The 16859-nt window shown below is 43.7% G+C and overlaps 1 long non-coding RNA gene across 2 annotated transcripts; it reads right to left on the bottom strand.

The window, feature by feature from the left end:
* Positions 1-608: 608 nt before the first annotated feature.
* Positions 609-11007, bottom strand: LOC116406498. Of its 2 annotated transcripts, none has more exons than XR_004222342.1 (2): positions 10397-11007; positions 609-1607 (listed from the first exon to the last, which is right to left on the bottom strand). It is a non-coding gene; the product is annotated as an uncharacterized LOC116406498 (long non-coding RNA). The 2 variants fall into 2 exon arrangements; XR_004222343.1 differs by lacking the exon at positions 10397-11007 and adding an exon at positions 2798-3230.
* Between the last annotated feature and the right edge of the window lie 5852 nt (positions 11008-16859).

The raw sequence follows: 16859 nt of genomic DNA, 5'->3' as shown, positions 1-16859 counted from the left end.
CGTTAAAGTAAAGAGACATTCCACCAACACAGTTTTTAATGCAAATCTTTGAGAAATTTTAGCAGTCTTAAGCAGTAATAAAAATGATACTATAAAATCATCAGCATCCCACTAATATAAAAATGAATATATCTTACCAATGTTTCTTAAGTTTTATAGGTGAAAAAGAAAGAAAACACAAGCATATTTCAGATGTAACCTACTAGATAAAGTAAATTGTGTGTTTAAAAGACACTAAATACTGCGCACTGCTGTGCTCATTACTGTAAAATAATAAGGGTAAGCACAAGTATTAGCCCCAGATTTTAATGGTATTTGTGTAGAGAAAGTACAGTTCCCATAAATGATGTATGCATAGCCTACAATCACAGTTTCTTTTAATATTGTATAAAAATATAAAATAGATGTAGCATCCCAAAGAAAATACCATTCACATGGGTGGAGTGGGAAGGTAGAATATGAGAACCAAAGGGTCCCAATAATGTTGTTCAAATAATGGAAAATATAAAGTGTGCCTAAAAGTTATGAACAAAACCATTTACGCTACACAGGATTAACCAGACATCATAAGCAGCAGAATAACAGAATAACATAGGATGCACACCAAATTCCCAGATTTTCTGCCTCTGTGGTTTTATTATGAGTCGTATAGTTAACTGCATTAATCAAGTATACAAACATGTTTTCAATATTGTGCATACAATCATTTTTAATTGTCTACATTTGCAGTGTAATTCTATGCACCGTAAGCCACACATTTGTCCTGTTCCAAGAATGGTTGCTGCAAATAATAAATTATGCCGATAACATTTCTTTCCTATAATTGTTCTTTTGTAAGTGCATGTTCTATATGTTAAGACCTTAAAAATATTTAAGTATGTTAAAACAAAACCCACCCAGAAACATTTGAACATCATGCCATTTTATTGTTAAGGCTAATAGACTTAGGATACCATTCAAATTAGTCAGTTGGGGTAAATACAGAGGAAATGAATTACCGGTACTAAATAAACGACACAGGAGGCAATAAATTGACACGACAAATAAATAAAAGTCTAAAGCCCTCCATACCATTAAAATGTTTTAATGTTGTTGCAAAAACACTATGCAACAAACATCGCTGCGGTTAAACACCTTAAAAGTCAGCGCTTGCAATTTCAGCCCCAGATTACAAGGTAAGGAACATTAACTAATATAGTGTCCTACCAGTTATTTCTCAACTCAGACCTAGAACATGTTTGTGAAATAAAAAAATCAATTAGTAAGAAAAAAAAATGAAAATATTAACCTCTGCTTCAATGTAAAGTTTCCAGAATCTGCCAGAGCTCGGGAACTGGGCAACAAGTCGCTCATATGTCTTCCGTGCTTTGTCTATAGGCTGATACTAAAATTGAAATAAACAGCATTTACAATATTATGACTGTGTGGGAACATTTTAGAATCTCCTGAATACAGCCACCTTTGGTACTCAAGAGAATACATAATGTAACCCTATGTCACTAAACCTGTGCCTCGCGAATGAGAATGCTCCATGCATCAAGGTCATACGGATTGTCTTCCAATTTCTTTTCCGCTTTCTTCACCTTTTCCGGAGCATATTCAGCAGCCTTGTGGGGAGAAAACAGATAACAGGATTATGAACAGAATTACAGGTAATTTGGCTATCCGTGTATCAAGCAGTTTTTTATGCATTTTGCCTGTACCGATTCAGCAATAACATTCAACACATTCCATAAAATTTACTATATAAAAACTACTATATAGTTTAAGTCGCTCTGGATGTGTAATTGTAATATGGCATTCACACATCCAGCACCTTTATGAAAGAGATCCTTCAGTGAACTAAAAGCATACAGTAAGCAGCTTTGCTCAAACACACCCAATACCTTTTATTTAATGTCAGGGCTGCCCAAGAGAAGGACTGCAGGCTGGATATTGCCCCCCACCATGAATTTCTAAGGGACCCAGTTTTACCCAGGAGTGCACAGAGCAATAATCAACTAATTATAAAACCTCAGAAAGCAAGTGTAGCCAACCAGCAGGCACCAGTCTGACATTTATTTAGGAATAACAATACAACATTGAGAAGCGCTGGGAAAGGCTCTTCTATAAACCCAAACACAACACCCTAAACATGTTTGTAATGCCTGAGTAGTATGTAATCATTACGGCATTATGAGTATTTCTGGTCAGCCAGCTATAAAGTTTTAGGTAGGCAATAACAATAGGATGGTATAGAAGTAATAAACTCAAAGATAATGTAACAACAAAGAAAAAAAAAAAACTATATGAAGGCACAATCATTAAGTGGTGACTGTCACCTGAACACATGGTCTCTCTGAAGTTGAAAGTCATTGCCCCAAGAGCTTGCAGGTTATATCCTTGACTCCTCCCAGTCCCACCTGCAAGTCTAATAAACCATACACTATATATACAAATGGCCCCACAATATCAGAATTGACTACAAAACGATCAAAGCTGCACGTGGCCCAATATACATCAAAATAGAGAACACGTATTTACATCATGCACAGTGCAGAAGTGCATCGGTGTGTGTAAAAACAATTATTTTAGTGCTGGAGGGATTGGGGAGGCACATATTTCTCTCCCCCAATAAGCCCAATTTTTTTGTGCCCCTCTTTTTCCCTGGGGAGAACACTGCATTACACTGTATTGCTGGCTTGTCTGGTATAAGATACAGTCTACTGAAATGTCCCTCTTGCTGGTCTAGGAAACGTCACTGCACTGTATTTCTGCTCTTACTGCATTTACACTGTGCATATTACACCATACTTACTATAAGTCCTTTGCACAACATTACTGGGCTGATGGAGGGAAGAAATACAAAGAGCCAAGTAGAGTAATGCTGCCGGCTCTGTACATGGTATTACACAAAGCTCCCCTGTATTTCTGGCCTGTCTGGTATCATATAAATAAAAATGTGTGGCTTGGAATAAGTGCAGGTAAAAAGAATAAAAGGTGGTGTCTGGATTATTTTTTAAATTCTGTAAAATGACATCATTAGATTTTTACTTTTCATATTTGGAACTTATATGGGTGCACAGCTTACAAATCTCTGCAGCAAGTTTGACAGATTAGGGGAGGTCCCAAAATGCATCATTCTAATTGAGCTCTATATAAACCCAATAACAGCCATGCTACAGACATCCTTAAAGGGATACTGCCATGATTTTTATGGGGTACTTTTTATTTCTAAATTACACTGTTTACATGGGAAATAATTCCCTCTGCCATTTAAACTTTTATTTATATTGGTGTGTAGGCGCCATCTCAATGCATTGTGCCTGAGTCTGAGCTTTCAGAAGGAGCCAGCACTACACATTAGAACTGCTTTCAGCTAACCTATTGTTTCTCCTACTCCCATGTAACTGGAGGAGTCCCAAGCCGGACTTGAATTTCTTATTATTGAGTGCTAAAAACTCCCCTTGACTAACATTTTGTTAGCCATTTAAAGGGGACCCCTCACCCAGATATAAAAAGCTGTACAATAAAAGTACTTTTCAAATTAAACATGAAAGCCAAATTATGATTTTTTATTAACACATCCATACAAATTATAACTTCATTAAAAAATGCCAGATGTCAATCATACATTGTATGCCCCGCCTCTTAGGTACTGTAGATGTCAGGTGACAAAAAACAATTTAATTTCAGCTAGTGGGTCAGTCTTTAGAACATATACAGTATAGTACCTGTGTATAGTACCTGTGGGATGAAAACTGCAGCAAAAGTTCAAAGTTGGTTCTTGGGTAAAGTTTACAGCCTGCAGATTCTTCTTTTTTTAGTCTTCAATTCTGCACTGCCTCCAGTTTGCAAAATCTCCTGATCCCTGTCTGCATCTGCGCCTTGATTGGTCAAAAGATCAGAGCACAGCTAATTTCTGCAGAACCCGGAGAAGATTTGCAGGGCAGTGCAGAAACGGAGCCAGGTTTTTTTTTTTTTTTTTAAGGTGCCAATGAAGGTTTGGGGAGGCTTAAGGTGGCCACACACGTGGCGATCTGACGATGTTTCGTGCGACCATCAGTCGCACGAAACATCGTCAGATCCGCCACACACCGTCAGGGCTGAAACAGCAGGTAAGGAGGTAGAAACAATAGGATTTCTACCTCCTTCTGCCGATTCAGCCCTGCCGGCAGATTTTGGTCAGGCGCCTTCTATGGCGCCCGATCAAAATTTTCTAACCTGGCCGATCGGCGAGTCGGCCAATATCAGCAGCTTCCTGCAATATCGGTCGACTCGCCGACATGTCATACACGCACCGAATATCGTACGAAACGAGGTTTCGTACGATAGTATTGGTGCGTGTATGGCCAGCTTTAGCCTCTAGCCTTATTGAAAATCCGCCTATGCTTGTTATAGTAGGAACCTTGTTTCCATTGCCCTCATACTGATATGGCTATGTAGCCACAGCCATAGTGCCGCCAATTACGGCCCCAGTTCTACATCCCATGAATACACACGGACCCCTCTCCCCAGCAACACTGGTGCCTATAGGCAAAAGTCAGAAGTTAAAGAGACAGTAAGTAACTGTGCATGGGGCCGCTGCCAGAGGGGGATATACCGTATATACTCGAGTATAAGCCGATCCGAGTATAAGCCGAGGTACCTAATTTTACCTAAGAAAACTGGAAAAACTTATTGACTCGAGTATAAGCCTAGGGTGGGAAATGTAGCCGCTACTGCTAAGTTTCAATAATCAAATTATTTAATAAAAGGACACTCACAAGTGCTTACATGACTACCATATTAATAAACACAAGGTATGGGCAGGAAAATGAGGCGCATCCAACATAAGATAACCACATGCAAGGTTGTACAGGTTAATATCTCATTTAATTTTACATACATATTGAAATTGTGATGTGTAAATTTGTTATTTAATTCTTATATAGTTCTGTATACTTTTTGGGGTGAGTGATGTAGAATCACAAGTTTAAGAAAGATAAGATCATGTGTACTAGGAAACAGTAAATATTTCTGACTCTTATCTGATCCAGTCTCTTCTGCAAACCACTCTCTGGTTACTAAGGTAAACAAGGCCCTAGCAACCAGATATGGACCTTAGATTGCAAGCTTCTCCAGGGCAGGGACTGATGTGATATAAATAACAGTAAATAAATAAAACATAAGAGCATTCCCTTAATATGTGCAGGGCAGGATGCAATCTGCCCCCACCTCCTGCTTGTAAGATAATCTGGGGTTCAGCAGCTGTGCATTGCTGTCCTCCCTATCTACTGGCTGGTTTGGATGCCCTCTCCTAGGAAATGTAGAATGTTCTGCCCCCGAGTGTGGCATCTCTCGCACTCCCCCCACATGGACGTATGTTCTGCCCCCTAGCGTGCCATCGCTCGCACCCCTCCTCACCCTGGGGAGCCTGACCTGCCGGGAGCCCTCAATTCAATGGCAGTTTCTTCAGTCTTAAAGACAATTCCTGTTTTTTCATGCTGTGACAAGGGAAATATTTCATTTTATGAGCCACAGAATACAGCTCCCCTTTTCTTCCCTTCTTGTTTCCTTGAAAAAAACACTAAGCTGCCAAAAAGTCCCCTACTTCTGCTCCTCTGTAGTTGTGAGGAATGCTGCTGGGCAAACGAACTGCTGCCACAGGCTGGACACATAAGTCTATAGGGAATGTTACAACAGCCACATCCAAAATTATTTCATAGTATGTGATCACAGTTTATACTATGGGTAAAAATGCTCATGTTAAAGTTCTCTAATTTCCGTATATTCTTAAATGTTTTGAACCCTAAGGGACGCTGGGAGTTGCAGTCCCAACTGTGGCAAGTGGAACATTCCCCCTATAAAGCTGCTGCTGCTGCTTCCCACCCCAACACTTGCCGTTCCGCTCAGAGCCTGTCAGTACAGGGCGAGTGACTGATAATGTGTGAGAATGTGTCACAGTCGCACCTCCCGCTAACAAAACATGGTTACGTTTGAACTCCGCACTTGTGAGCAATGTGTGTGTCTCTCTGAGAGATGCGACTCACGGTACAAGGTACGTTCCCGCAACACTGCCCCTGAGCGCTTCTCACCATGTCCCACCACAGGCTCAAAACAGACGTCTGCTACCCCCTGACGTCACCACGCAACCCCGCCCCGTCCCTTAGCAGTAGCCAGGCCTCTTTCGACAACCCTGCGCCGCGGCTGCTCCCTGCTCAGTCCTTATCTTGTTGCTGCGGTATCACCTGTCAGATTTCAGAACGTGATATGAAAGTGACTTCCAACACTGTGTCATGCACGTTGCACCTTCCCCCTTAAACAAGACGATACTTCTCCTCACTGATCAAATGTTTTCCTAATTTCACCCCGCCCTCTAAAATATACAAGCCCGTAAACTACCGTATATACCCGTGTATAAGCCGAGGAAGCCTTTTTAAGCACATTATTGGTGCTGAAAAACTCGGCTTATACTCGAGTATATACGGTACACATATACATATAAATACACACCGGCACATTTACTATATGGCACACAGAGCTGTGCCTCGGCTTCTCTCCGCCTGCGCTTTCTCTGATGCCCGATGCCTAGTTGCCCTTTTTCACGCCAATATCTGCCCCATGTATCTGCACCCAGGCCAACGCAGTGCCAGTGTGTTTTTTAAAATGAAAAAATCCAGTGCCTGATACAGAGCAAAGCATGGCGAGGAGAAAAACTGGGTCTGACTGGGGGCCCAAGACATTGGGGCACTAGTCTGGTGGGCCCTGGCCCTCGTGGGGGGACTGGTTTGGGGAAAAGGTTTTTCATCTGCCAAGATACACAGTGGCACAGGGGGGTGAGGGTTTAGCAATGGAAATGATGGGAAGTAGTTAAAATAATCAAATTAAGTTATTCCGCTAAGGGGCCGCATCCTTATATGCCTCCATGGCACTCTATAGGTTAATTCCCCTTCGCAGCTCTAGAGACATAAAATACCTCAGGTTCCCCTCAGTGCTACATTAACAGAAACCTTATTTATTATTATTATTTATTCCCAGTTATTTATATAGCGCCGACACATTTCCGCTGTGTTTTACAGAGATTATTCATCATTCACATCTGTTCCTGCCCAGAGAAGCTTACAATCTAAGGTCCCTATCACATTCACACACACTACGGTCATTATGCCTGTATGTTTTTCGGAAGCCTGATTGGTTGAATGATTATTCAATAAAACAATGAGTTTTATTATTCAATAAAACAATTAATGGTTAAATTCCCAGCACAATGCCACTGCCGGTATCATAACAGCATGAAATTGTGCCCTGGGTATAAGATCACCTGCGGTTTTTAATAAACTGATTTTGGCCCCTTGGCAACCTCTGCTAAATATGTAATGACTGGCACACTGGCAGCTAAAAATACATTCATGTATATGGGTCTCACCTACTCACCGGGGGCACATTCTCCTTCTAAGAGCCAACGTGCCGCCCTCTGTGAGGGATCAGCTATGGCCTCTTCTTTCATTTAAATAGAAGGAAATATCAGCTCATAGAGGGGGAAATTGTTCCCCACTAGCGACACTAATTGTCTTACCTCCTACCCCGTCCGGTGAACCTCTTCTTTAAAAAGGGCACCATCCCAAGGTACTACTCTTCTGCTGAGTGGGCCACCGCCATCTTGTTCCTGGCTGTCGGGTGTCCTCTTTCCAGGGCACAATCACGGGCAATACAGAACATATGCCATGTGTGAACTCAAGCAGGAGACAACTGGGAGCCAGGGAGAAGATGGTGGTTGTCCCCTTCATGGCAGGTGTCCGACTCCCTGGAATAAGATACATGCCCAGGTGGCTGAGCAGTATAGTGAGAACCAGTGAGCCCAAACTGGCCATGTAGGGACGGTACTTACTGCTCTTACACCAAGCGATGGAACCAAATGGGCCACAGCCCTATCCACTGATTAGATATTATATAGGGTGCATTGCCAGTGTGTGTGGCCATTGTCAATGACCAATGTGTAGCACACTATTATGTGTAGGAGATAGCTCCCAGCACTATTTCTACACACAAGCACCCATCCCAGTAGAACGTTTCTATGCCCAGAAAGAGATATTGCCGTGTCGAGAACCTGAAACACCACAACATCAGCACCCCCACCCACATACCATTTATTTCTAATGACTGACAGATGTCTTTGTAAAGGACATGTATGACTACAATAATAATGTTAGAAGCTCCCTGTTAGCCCACTCTACAGTCTAGGTTGGTGATTTTCTGAAATCTGCCCACCTTTGAGGTCCAAAATATGGTCAGGTCCCCATTAACTGGAAGACATTGCTGTATGGGTCATTCCCTCATAATTCCCAGACTATCTAGAACAGCAAGTGAGTGTTCATTTCAGTTCTTACCCTAAGTGACCGTCAAACTGGGCTTCCAGGAGTATCTACAGTAGATGAGCAACTAGATATTCTACCCACATCTCACCTTCAGACAGGTCTTCTCCAGCCAGGGCCATATATTTTATATAGGCACCCAAGGTGCATATACAGAAAAAAATGCAATATTTAAAAATCCCTGTGCCTGCCACACTTTTGGATAAATACGGAACCATTCATCTCATTTATTCATTCATGGTGGGTTTATGGAGGTGGAGGGTAAGTAGCCCTCTCCTATGTGCCCTGCATATGTGCCGAATGCGTAGGTGAGGGGGCGGGAGGGACCAGGACTGCACCTAGGACCCAGTTGGCACCCCCAGCATTGCCCCCAGTCACTACTCAGCGCCACAGCTCCAACTAACATTCTCCATAGTTTGCATCAGGATTGCTAAGTATTATTTTTGACCACTAGAGGTGCTGTTTCATGGGAAAACTTCAGCTACAGATCTTGCATTCAATGCAGACGCCCTGCAACTTGCGTGTTTTACAAGTGCCCCTTAACTGTCAAGTAATCACTTTGTTCTGTGTCAGTGTGTAAAACCCAAAGTGTTGAAACAGCGGTACAGAACCAACCTGTAGCCAATCAGAGCATTGGAATAGTGAGGATACAAATGGTAACAGAGTCAAATACAATACAAAGCGCCACTGTGTTGAAACCAATGGAAAATGTCCCATAAACAAAAAGGAGAATAATTCCCCTCTTAACTCTCTGAATAATTTGAGTCAATATATTCTACACTGACATTAACTCTTTCCACTTATCACCTTTATCAATGAAAGCAAGATCTGATAGGATGGGCCGAGCCAGTTCAGCCAGTGGCACCAATCATTGCCTATGGGAACCGGACTAATCCATTCAGTTGTGCTCAGACCTGCCTGGCTCTAATAGCCAATGTGGCTAACCAGTGGAATTGTAAGTGGCCAAAGATGACTACTGCCAATAAAGAAAAAAAAACCCACACCCCCCCAGGAAATTCCTTTCTGCCCTACCCCAAAACCAACCTTGTCTCTCCATTCTGGGCAGAGTCCGATATGGGAATTACAGGCAGCAGCAGGACAAACAGAGCCATTAGTGCCGGCTCTTATCATTGTATCTGTGAGTCTCTTAAATAAATCAGGTGCCAGAATATACAATACACAAGCAAAGCAAAGGGGGGGGCACAAGCCCCTATATGTGTATTTATATTGCCATTCTTTAGGTTTAGGAGCCAATAGGAATAAAACAACCAATTCTGATAAGTTTATTCTCTCACTGAATAATGCCTGCTATATATAAAGAATAGATCCTCCCATCAATAAAGCCCTATAGGCCCCTCCTGGGGGGGTTCTGCTCTGCAATGGGTTTTAGCATGGAAGGTCCCACAGCACAGACACTGCGCACAGGAGACGCTACACATATAGTGAATAGGCCCCATATATACAGCCTAGGGACAGGCATTCTCATCATATAAGGGACTATTCTATTGGGCCAATACTCACACTGGCACCCTGCACATAGCCACTCATGCCCTGCACTGGCACATACTGTATATATTCAACACACAATGTCAATTTTAACTCTGTACGTGCAGTTTGACTTTTAACCCCATCAGTGCTGTGCAGTGGTTACACATGCTTGCAAATAAATGCCTACTAAGAAGGTACAACACAGTGGTGCCAGGGCTGGCATACAATAAGGGCACAGTGCCGGCACAACCCCCAAGCTTGCACCATTCAATTCAGATCTGCCCAATCTGTGTCTAATTCCCAGCTGCTGTTGTACTACAATTCCCAGCATCCCCCATCAGCCTATGGTGGGAGTTGTGGTTTAACATCAGGAGGTAGCACACCATTGGGGATAAGGAGACAAAAGCATTTGGTGGGAGAAACAGAAGCCCCTGGATGGGGGTAGAGGGGCAGCAGCCAGGCTAAGGGGGGGTAACTGGGATATGCCTGTATCGGTGTATGGGGCAGATAGGGGAATGCTGCAATATGACAAGACTACACAGGTACATTAGGGCCCCCATTAGTGCCAGTCTTACCTTCCATGGCCCGTACGGGCATCTGCAGAGCTGCCATCACAGCCACAAAGAGGAGCAGCGATGCCCACCTTGCCCATGGCATTGCAGCTGTCGGGCACCCCTGCCAGCCTCTGCCTATGCACCCAATGCACCGCCCCTCATCTCCCACAGTCCCCGCCGGAGCCATCAGTGGGGGGATCGCACATCTACCCCAGGGGATCCAACCCCTCTGGGTCACAGCTCCGGAACGTTGCGACTCATTGGCAGTCAGGTTGCCGGCCCCCCGGGAGATCCTCCGCTGCAGCGTTAGGGGCACATACTGCCGGCTTGGCACTGGCTCAGGTGGGGACAGGTCGGCCCAGGTAGGGTTGGCTTGGCCGGCTGGAGGTGGGATCGATCGCTCACCGTTTGCTGTTGCTTTGGGGATGAAACTGTCATTGCAGCCTAGAGACGGCTTTTCATTGAGAAAGGGATCACGTCGCAGGCAGGAAAATGTGAGGACACCGAACGTCTGGGGAAGGGAGACACCTAGTGGCGGAATAGTGCAAGTGCATAGCCGGGCGCAATAGGGTAGCGGAATGCAAATATTAGAACAGATGTGAATCTATAGGAGCGTAAAGGGTCATGGGAGTCTATAGGAGCGTAAAGGGTCATGGGAGTCTATAGGAGCGTAAAGGGTCATGGGAGTCTATAGGAGCGTAAAGGGTCATGGGAGTCTATAGGAGCGTAAAGGGTCATGGGAGTCTGTAGGAGCGTAAAGGGTCATGGGAGTCTATAGGAGCGCAGAGGTTCATGGGAGACTATAGGAGCGCAGAGGTTCATGGGAGACTATTGGAGCGCAGAGGTTCATGGGAGACTATTGGAGCGCAGAGGTTCATGGGAGACTATAGGAGCGTAAAGGGTCATGGGAGTCTATAGGAGCGTAAAGGGTCATGGGAGTCTATAGGAGCGTAAAGGGTCATGGGAGTCTATAGGAGCGTAAAGGGTCATGGGAGTCTGTAGGAGCGTAAAGGGTCATGGGAGTCTATAGGAGCGCAGAGGTTCATGGGAGACTATAGGAGCGCAGAGGTTCATGGGAGACTATTGGAGCGCAGAGGTTCATGGGAGACTATAGCACCATAGAGGTTCATACACATCCCTGCCCCAAAGAACAACCTGATGCTGTCTCACTTGTGTTACTGATGTTGATGCTGGCAATTCCCACTCACATACACCTGTATGTAACTCTGCGCTGTTGCAAAGCTATAATGCCAGTCTGGGTGAGTTCCTGACTCTCCTAACTGCCCCTTTAATATCACTTTGACTGTCACATCCATGGCACATGGCACCAGTAGCACCAGACTGGGCCAAATTTAATATCAATTCTAATATGAGGAGTTTGTGTGGCCTGTACAAAGAGATGCCATAACACTATACCAGCATGGGTATTCCTTGGTACTAAGCATTAGCCAGCAGGAACAGCCCTCTGTGTTTGCTCATAGCCTGTATATAGGGGGAGATACAGTAACACCATGACAGTGTGTCTATTTCAGAAAAAACAGCCCCCTAACTGTGCCCATAGCCTGTATAGAGAGATACTATAGGGCACTGCCCTTGGAAGGCTACCAGGCTGCCTACTGTATAAATACCCAGGCCCAGACTCAGAATAGCCCCTGGCATTTCAAGCACACAGAGGCCCAAACAGACCCCCCAGGCCCAATAAATAGTGACTGTCTATGGCACCTTACAGCAGCCCCTCTGGCATTTGAAAGGAAAAAAGTTAAAAAAACTCTGCAACTTTGAAAGGAAAAAGGGGGTGTTTATGGCAATGGAAGGTGTTCATCGTGTGATTTACTTCTGTTGAGTGTCAGGCTGGTGAGGCTCAGTGTCTGTGCTGTGTGTAAAGGGTAAGATATAACTGCCATTTTCTCCATTACAAATCAAATGTCCAACGGGGCACTAGGGCAAGCTGAACCCTGCCAGTATGTAAGTTGGAATTATCTGGCTAATTGTAACCATGCCCCCCCCGCTTATTTAGTTCCAGCTGCCTGAAGGGATGAAGGAGATAAGGCAGAACCAGAAGAGACCACGAGAAGGCGGCTGGGGGGTATCCCTGCCCCTGAATGTTGTTTAAACTTGCCCTTCTCCCCTCCCGCCAGTATTGCTTTGGTTTGATCCAGCAGGAATCCCCCCTACTGACTGTATAACGTTACTCCCCCTGCTGGAAGGAGGGAAGTTCTGAGATGGGGGGGTCGGCCGGGAAACTGAATACAAAGGCCCATAGCAATAATATCAGCCCGATGAGTTCCATTTCCCAATATCCTCATTTAATTCCATGTTTGGGCCAATAATAAACTCAGTCCCCCAACTCCTGTCTCCTGTACCTTTTATTGTGTTGGGTTGGGAACCCCCAAATACTGTCCCACTTCCACGGATTCCTATTCTTAGCGCCCCCTATATTCTAAACGCTACTCCTCCTACAGTTTTAGGGGTACAACACCCAAACTCCCCACACTTCTTCGCCCTATAGCAGAGCAGGTTGTTTGTGTGTTTCTAAGGGATCCCGCCCCCGTCTTCTTGGGGAGCCTCTCCGAACCCCCCAATTATCCCATTGACTCTGACAGGGAAGATTTTTAAACTGCTGCCACACTTACAGCTTTGAAGCTACAAACTTGAATCACATAGTCATGGGGTCCGTCTGAATGAAAATATAATGATTGTTGGATGTCCAAAAGTGGGCAGAGCTGTGAACAACCAATCAGGTTTTACCTAATGACTTTCAATGGGGAAATCCAACCTGCTGCCATTCTCACAGTATTAACCCCAGGGTCCCCAAACTTTTCACAGTTGGACACTAGACTGCAGACTTTCATTGGTTTACATTTAAACTGCTGCTATTCTTTAGATATTAATACTAAGGATTCTTAATAAATCATTGATTGTTTTTTTAATCAAATAACTTTCAGGAGTTTATGTGAGTTTCCAAAAACACCGGTTAGTAAATGCCCCCCCATAGTTTCTCGGGTGTCTCAGCAAAGCAAAACTCCAGTCCCCCCTCCCTGTTCCCCCAACCTTTCCCTGTCTCTCTAATAAGCAAACAGAGCCGCTCAATGTCACACAACAATGGAACGTTTATTGTATAAATGTGCCTCTTTACAAAAAGAGAAAAGATTTAATATTTTTGTCAGTCCTCTGTTTGAAGGGCAACATCTATTTGATTTATGTGCAGAATGTTGATAGAAGCGCATGAAAATAAAAAATAAAATATATAGTGCAAAAAAGTAATATACTGAACACAATAATAAATATGGTGAGTGCTTTTGGATGAACACCACAATATATGTGACCCCAGCTATATATATGTTCAAACTGCTCACCAGAACAACGTATCAAAAGAGCATATAAACCACACCCAGCTGGGCTTTTGATTGAAGTGAGATCCAATTCAGCGATGTATATAGAATGGAAAATGAGGCAAATATAGTGTAAAACTGTTTAATAAATATAAAAGGCCCTGCGCTCTGCAGGCTACTTACAGTACAGTAGTAGTATAGGAGTAAAAACAAACGGAGTATCCTCCAAAGCTCTATTTGATTTAGCATCAGATGCACTTACAAACGCTTGCAAGTGTTTTCTGAATTCCATATTTCTTTCCTTTGCTGCAGAAGAGGCTAGCCATCGGGGACCAGATGTTATTGTGGGGCCCGAGGATGATAAATGGGCCCCTGTGCCCCTACCCCACCCCCCGATGGCTGCCTTGTAGCAGAATTAAGTGTAAAACAACTGTACTTTTCCGAGTCTATCTTGGAAACGTTTCCCCAACTCATCCGAGTGGCTTCTTCAGTTCAGATGGCAGGTAGGGAATTCCCCGGCACTTAAACCCTTGAGGGTAGAACAGTCACAGACATCCAACCGCAATGGTTCCATTGAACGTATCCAGTTAGGGGTTGGCTGAAACTGACAGGGGTAAGAAGGTGAGATCCAGTCACAGTGGTACCATGATTCCCATTGATGCGGGTTTTAATCCTTCAAAGTACGACTGGAGCAGAACAGTCACAGACGTCCAATCACGACGATTCCATTAAACTTATTCGGTGTGTGTTGGCCTGGTCTCTTTGCTTGTCTTTATTGATGAGCCAATGGCTGTGAATCCATGCCTGCCGAAAAAACTTGCTCATCGCAACCTGTCTCTCATTTAGTTTCCATAAAGGCCCAGTCTGGGGGCCCACAAGTTCTCAGAGCTCCTTTTAGAGGTTTGTATTCCTTCTCTTCAGCCTCTGCATTGGGTGCCACAGTTTCAGCCCAATGGTGCCAAGTCCTAATAACGCCAAGTTTATGTTCCAAAGGGCGGTGGGAATCAAACAGCAAGTGCTGCTCTTTCAGTTCCCTTGAAGGTGCCCAGGGCTTTCTTTTCCACTTCTTTCATGTAACAGTTCACTACAACTGGTTAGAGATGTAGCGACCTGTTCGCCGGCGAACTAATTTGCGCGAACATCAGGTGTTCGCAAGTCCGCAAATTCGCAAACTTTTGGCGATGTTCGCCATTTTGGGTTCGCCGCGTTTTTTTTTGTGCCGCGTTTTTTTGCTTCGGTTTTTTCCGCCGCATTTTTTTGCTTCGGTTTTTCGCCTTTGCGTATACATAGGAATAGCTTGCGGGTTTTTTTGGCGTTATTTTTTGGCTTTTTGTTTTGCGGTTTTTTTTGGCGTTTTTTTTTACAAAGTATTTTTCAGATAAATTTTTGCCCTTGATCCCCCTCCTGCATGCCACTGTCCAGGTCGTGGCACCCTTTAAACAACTTTAAAATCAGTTTTCTGCCCAGAAATGGCTTTTCTAGGTTTTAAAGTTCGCCTTCCCATTGAAGTCTATGGGGTTCACAAACTTCGCGAATATTCGCGAGTTTTGCCGAAAGTCCGCGAACGGGTTCGCGAGTTTTGCCGAAAGTCCGCGAACGGGTTCGCGAACATTTTTGGTGATGTTTGCTACATCACTACAACTGGAGACACAGGCAAACTCATAACACCACCATGTTTTTGTCCATAGAAAACTCCATTGTGCTTGAAGTAGGTATTGAGACACAGGCCCAGTAAGGAACAAATTTGTTCTGGATTCAGCCTTGTTCTGCTGTGGAGGGTGGTGCCTTGTTTCAGCCGTTTCCTCACTCTGTCATCAACATACAATGGCGCTTTGACACCCTTACCCCGGCGCTTTCACAGCAGTTTACACTTCCAGGCATGTACTTTGAAGGATTAACTACCTCATCAATAAGAATCATGGTACCACTGTGACTGGATCTCACCTTCTTACCCCTGTCAGTTTCAGCCAACCCCTAACTGAACACGTTCAACAGAACCACCGTGATTGGATGTCTGTGAGTGTACTACCCTCAAGGGTTCAAGTGCCGGGGAATTCCCTACCTGCCATCTGAACTGAAGAAGCCGCTCGGATGAGTTGGGGAAACGTTTCCAAGATGAACTGGGAAAAGTACAGTTGCTTCAGACCTAATTCTACTAGATAGAGCAGGTGTTACAGCTCGGCAGATGTTCTTGCTCCACCTGAGGAAGAGAAAAAGGATTTATCATATGAATTCAGTGTATTTGGTAAAATGTTGAAATAAATATATAAAGGACAAGGAATAATTCATTGTTGGGGTACCATTATCTTAGGTAACATTTTAGTCGGGTTCTCACATATATGGGGAATTTATAAATAGTTCGAGTTTGATTTTTTTTCACGATTTAAGATTTTTTGCGCTTGAAGAACCTCAAATTGGAATTATGATTCGAAAGCTCAAATGTCTGTTATTTAAGTGCAAAAAACCTGAAAACGCCAATGTAAAACTTCACCATCTAAATGCGAGTGAGTTTATATAGAAGTAAATGGGAGTTGCCCTGGGCAAAGTCGTGCCATATTTTTTACAAATTAGTAAATTCGAGGTATTCGAGTTTTTTTTATCTGAAAGAGTTTTCCTTATTAATAAATAAGAAGAGCATTTGATATGTGACTTTATTAAATGTAGAAAAACTAACAAATTCCCCAACAAATGAGCCAGTAATATATATAATGGGTACAATAAAGTAGGTAATATTATCCCTACCTCAGGGGGCTGATGGTATTGCCGCTACTCTCTGGGTCTCGTTACAAAAAACAATGAGTCCAGAGAGCTCATCCAGATCAACTCTGAGGGGGCTCCCTCCTCGCTCTGTTGTTCATCCTGGTTATAAAAGAGAGAAGATGAAAAATGAATATTTCACAGGGCAAATGAATGCAAAGTTTGTAACAGTTTTCTTTTTCTGCTTACACTGTCACTGCTCTCCTCTGACTCCCCAGAATCAAAGTAGGGCTCGAATGGGGGCATGTCCCTTCGGTTCTCCTGGTTAAGGTAAGAAAACATTATTTTATGAGATCAACTCCGATCAATACAGAATATGATAAAACAAATCTTTAACATTTCTTTCATTGCACTTTCATCCGTTCATTGATTATTTCCTGCTTACCTCACAGTGA

The sequence above is a fragment of the Xenopus tropicalis genome, chromosome 4, assembly GCF_000004195.4.
Source record: "Xenopus tropicalis strain Nigerian chromosome 4, UCB_Xtro_10.0, whole genome shotgun sequence".
NCBI classification, from domain to species: domain Eukaryota; kingdom Metazoa; phylum Chordata; class Amphibia; order Anura; family Pipidae; genus Xenopus; species Xenopus tropicalis.
The sequence above is the reverse complement of the archived record's forward strand: the minus strand, read 5'-3'. Positions and strand labels throughout refer to the sequence as shown.